The 5,512-nt window shown below is 39.9% G+C and overlaps 1 non-coding gene across 1 annotated transcript; it reads left to right on the top strand.

The window, feature by feature from the left end:
• The first annotated feature begins 5,059 nt into the window (after window positions 1–5,059).
• On the top strand, window positions 5,060–5,170 carry LOC114819874 (small nucleolar RNA R71). Its single transcript, XR_003767173.1, has one exon. It is a non-coding gene; the product is annotated as a small nucleolar RNA R71 (small nucleolar RNA).
• Window positions 5,171–5,512: the final 342 nt, after the last annotated feature.

Raw genomic sequence — 5,512 nt, 5'->3', positions numbered from 1 at the left:
TCTCCAAGAATCACATCTTTATACAAGACACAAGATACAAAACTTTTTCACAGCAACCCAAAAGTTTGTTTGCAAACATAGCCCTCATATACATTCATATTAGTAAGCAAAAACACACTTAACCAAACATAAAAAAAAAAAACTTTCCATTCCATAATAAATACCCCCAAACCTATCATAAGCATTGTCCTCAATGCTTAAAATTGTATGCAAAGCAAGTAGGCAAAGAATATGGAATGGTAACAACATAAACACAACAAGAAGATAGGACACAAACCACGCTAGGTTGCCTCCTAGCAAGCGCTTTATTTAATGTCTAGGCAAGACATGGAAGCTTGTTCATGGTGTTGTAAACTCAAGAAAATCGACAATTTGATACACTTGCTCTTCCTCCACTTGTTCCAAATATGGTTTCAATCTCTGTCCATTGACTTTGAAAGAGGTGCCATTCTTCATGTTCTCTATCTCCACAGCTCCGTGGGGAAATGTTTGCATCACTTTGAATGGTCCTACCCACCTAGACTTCAATTTACCTGAAAAAAATCTCAAACGTGAGTCATACAAAAGTACTTTCATACCTTGGTGAAACTCCTTCCGTAGGATGGCCTTGTCATGATAGAGCTTAGTCCGTTCCTTGTAGATTTTGGCATTCTCGTATGCCTCATTTCTGAGCTCTTCCAACTCATTAAGTTGGAGCTTCCTTGCTATTCCAGCATCCTTGTAATCAAAGTTGAGCTTCTTAATGGCCCAATATGCTCGGTGTTCAAGCTCCATTGGCAAATGACAAGCTTTCCCAAACACAAGGCGATAAGGACTCATGCCAATGGGGGTCTTGTACGCTGTTCTATATGCCCATAGTGCATCATTCAACCTCAATGACCAATCCTTCCTGTTAGGGCTCACAGTCTTCATCAAAATGTTTTTGATCTCCCTATTGCTAATCTCCACTTGTCCTGAAGTTTGAGGATGGTACGGGGTTGCCACTTTGTGGTTGATGTTGTACTTCTTCATCAATGATTCAAAGGGTTTGTTGCAGAAATGGCTACCACCATCACTAATAATAGCTCTTGGCGTTCCAAACCTACAAAAAATCACATTTTTAAGAAAGTGCAAAACAACCTTATGATCATTCGTTCTTGTAGCAATGGCTTCAACCCATTTGGACACATAATCTACTGCCACTAATATGTATAAGTAGCCAAAAGATGATGGAAATGGTCCCATGAAATCGATTCCCCAAACATCGAAGAGCTCTACCACCAAAATGTTGTTCAATGGCATCTCATTTCTTCGGCTAATGTTCCCCATTTTCTAGCACCTATCACACTTAGAACAAAAATCAAAAGCATCTTTGAATAAAGTAGGCCAAAAGAAACCAGATTGTAAAACCTTAAGAGATGTCTTTTTGGCACCAAAATGTCCTCCACATGCCAAAGTATGACTGAACGTTAGAATGCTTTGTTGCTCACTCTCTGGGACACACCTCCTAATGATTTGGTCAGGGCAATATTTAAACAAATATGGTTCGTCCCAAACGTAGTGCTTTACCATGGCAAGGAACTTTTTTCTTTCCTGAAAAGAAATGTCATTTCTCATTACACCACAAGCAAGATAATTAACGAAATCAGCATACCACGGTTCTTTTTCTTGAACAACCAGGAGTTGTTCATCTGGAAATGATTCATTTAGAGGCAAAGTTGGTCCAACTCCATGGTTCTCATCAAGTCGTGACAAATGGTCAGCCACAACATTATCACTTCCCTTTTTATCTCGAATCTCCAAGTCAAACTCTTGTAGTAAGAGTATCCATCTAATTAAGCGTGGTTTAGCATCTTTCTTTGTCATCAAGTACCTAAGGGCTGCATGATCAGAAAACACAATAACTTTAGATCCCACAAGATATGATCGAAACTTCTCTAAGGCAAAAACAATAGCAAGCAACTCCTTTTCAGTTGTGGAATAGTTAAGTTGAGCATCATTTAGAGTCCGGCTTGCATAGTAGATCACGTGCGGAAGCTTGTTCACCCTTTGCCCTAAAACTGCACCAATAGCATAGTCAGAGGCATCACACATTAATTCAAAAGGTAAAGACCAATCTGGTGCCATAATAATAGGAGCCGAGGTTAATTCTTGTTTCAAAGTATTGAATGCATCTATACAAGCTGTATCAAAATGAAATGCAACATCTTTAGACAACAGATTGCATAATGGACGAGTGATCATTGAAAAGTTCTTAATGAAACGTCGATAAAAACCCGCATGTCCCAAAAAACTTCTCACTCCCTTCACGGTTGTGGGGGCTGCCATATTGGTGATGATGTCAATTTTGGCTTTGTCTACCTCCATTCCTTTGCTAGAAATTACATGTCCCAACACAATTCCTTGTTTTACCATGAATTGGCATTTTTCCCAATTGAGAACCAAATTTGTTTCCTGACATCTTTGAAGTACTAAAGAGAGATGGTTAAGACATTCATCAAAAGAAGAACCAAACACTGAAAAGTCATCCATAAATACCTCAATGAATCTTTCTACCATGTCAGAAAAGATTGCTAACATGCATCTTTGGAATGTTGCTGGAGCATTGCAAAGTCCAAAAGGCATTCTCCTATATGCAAATGTGCCAAATGGACAAGTAAATGTAGTTTTCTCTTGATCCTCTGGAGCAATTGCAATTTGATTGTAACCTGAGTAACCATCCAGAAAACAATAGTGTGAGTAACCTACCAATCTCTCAAGCATTTGATCTATAAAAGGCATAGGAAAGTAATCTTTTCTAGTGCTAGAATTCAACTTCCTGTAGTCGGTGCAAACACGCCAACTAGCCGTGGGTTTTGTGGGCACAAGCTCTTTGTTTTCATTCTTCATCACTGTGATTCCCACCTTCTTGGGTACCACCTGAATAGCACTCACCCATTTGCTATCAGAAATGGGATATATGATTCCCACATCTAACAACTTCAACACTTCATTCCTCACAACTTCCTTCATGTGTGGATTGAGCCTTCTTTGTGGCTCACGGGTTGACTTTGATCCATCCTCCAAAAGAATCCTATGCATGCACATAGTAGGGTTTATTCCCTTGATATCTGCAATAGACCACCCAATAGCTGATTTGGACTCTTTTAACACTCTCATTAGTTTATCTTCTTCATTTGGATTTAGGTCAGAAGCTATGATAACAGGAAGAGTTTCAAATTCAGCTAGATATGCATATTTAAGATGTGGTGGAAGTGGTTTAAGTTCAAGTTTTGGTGCCTTAACTATGGAAGGTATTAGATGTGACCTAGATGGTTCTAAATGCTCTACAACAGGTGAAACATTCAAAGGATACGGTGCCAATGCTTCCAAGGTAGCTACCACTTCCATGAGTGCATCTTCTTCATCAAACTCATCCTGAGATTGACTCAAAACAGTTTGTAATGGTTCATTAGATTGTGCCTGCAAGAACTTAGAGAAAACAAGCGAATCAAGCACATCAATGGCATAGCACTCAATGGATGAAGAAGGATGAGAAAGAGATTCAAACACTTTGAATTGCACGGTCTCTCCTAGCACTGTCATAGTGAGGAGTCCATTTTGCACATCAATGATGGTTTTGGCCGTGGCCATGAATGGTCTTCCAAGCAAAATAGGCAACTCTCGGTCATGTATAGGAGCTTCTTCCATGTCCAACACTACAAAATCCGCAGGCAATATTAGTTTATCAATTTGAACTAGAATATCCTCTACTATACCTCTTGGATATTTCACGGATCTGTCCGCAAGTTGTAATGAAATGGTGGTAGCCTTCAATTCCCCCAAACCTAGTTGAAGGTACACGGAATAAGGCATTAAGTTGATGCTAGCACCCAAATCAAGCATTGCCTTCTCTACTTTCTTGTCCCCTATGGTGATGTTGATAGAGAAACTTCCTGGATCCTTGAGCTTTGGTGGGAGTTTTCTTTGCAACACTGCACTTACATTCTCAGACACCACTACCTTCTCATGTGGTCCATACTTCCTTTTGTAGTTGTTTAACTCTTTGAAGAACTTCCCATAAGCTGGCATGTTCCTAATGACATCAAGCAAGGGTAAGTTAACATTCACCTTACTTAGAATATCAAAAATTTCCTTAAATGACTTATCCTGCTTGCTCTTGGCAAGTCTTCCAGGGAATGGTATTGGTGGAGTGTAAGGTTTCTCGGCCTTGTGAAGATTTGGTGCTTCAAATGAGGAATTAGCATGGCTTGGTTCCTCATTTGGTTTCTCATTTTCTCCTTGAGTAACCCCTGCATTCACATGATCAAATTCATTAGTAACTTCATTGCCAACTCTATTATTGATAACCTTACCATTTCTAAGTGTCGTGATTGCTTTAGCTTGCTCTTGGTTCCTTTGGAGTATCACGGGTTGGCTTGGAAACTTTCCAACCTCTCTTTGGTTCAAGGCATCAGCAATCTGTCCCAATTGTGTCTCCATTTTGTTTAAAGCCGCCGAATGTTGTTGGAAAGTGCTATTTGTGGCTTGTTGGAATTGCAAGGTGTTTTGAGCTAACAACTTAACCGTATCCTCAAGTGTAGGGGCAGGTTTTGGTTGGAAGTTTTGGAAGTTGTTGTTCTTCCATGAAAGGTTGGGATGATCTCTCCACCCTGGGTTATACGTGTTTGAATACACATCATTCCTTGGCCTTTGATTGTAAGAATTCATGAGGTTCACTTGCTCTTGGACAAATTCGGGGTAGGCCTCCCTAGATGGACATTGATGAGTAAGGTGGTTTGGTATGTTGCAAATGGCACACACCTCATTTGCTTTTGGTACCATGTTGAGCACGGCTTCAAGCTTCTTTTCTAGGTTAGCTACCTGCAATGAAAGTTCATGATTAGAGCTTGTTTCATATATTCCAACTTTCTTACCCCTTAAATCTTTGTGTTGAGCACTAGATCCCAACATCTCATAAATGTTATATGACTCTTGAGCATTCTTTTTCTTCAAAGCTCCACCTGCTGCATTATCCACAGTTGATTGACAAGTTTGGGTTAGTCCATCATAAAAAATTTGCATTTGTAAGTGAAGAGGTAACCCATGGTGTGGACATTGCAACAAGAGGCCTTTAAAACGCTCCCAACACTCATTGAAAGGTTCTCCATCATCTTGTTTGAAATTGAAGATTTGTCCCCTTAATGTGGCTGTCTTTTGAGTGGAAAAGAACTTCTCCAAGAACTTCTTAGCCACGGCATCCCATGTGGTGAGGGAACCAGGTGCTAGGGTCATCAACCAACCCTTGGCCCTATCTTTCAAGGTGTAAGGAAATACTCTCATCCTCAAATTTGCTTCACTTACTCCCTGCAAAGGTAAACCACTCACAACGTTATAAAACTCTTTAACATGAGCTAAAGGATCTTCATTAGGTAAGCCATAAAAAGAGGGAAGCATATGGAAATGTGAAGATTTAAGATCATAGTTTCTAGCTTCGGTGGGAAGCAAGATGCATGAAGGTGAATTTGGTATGATTGGTTGAGCAAAGTCCTCC

Source organism: Malus domestica, chromosome 11, assembly GCF_042453785.1.
Source record: "Malus domestica chromosome 11, GDT2T_hap1".
NCBI classification, from domain to species: Eukaryota; Viridiplantae; Streptophyta; class Magnoliopsida; order Rosales; family Rosaceae; genus Malus; species Malus domestica.
Note: the sequence above shows the minus strand (reverse complement) of the source record. Positions and strands in the feature narration are given on the sequence as shown.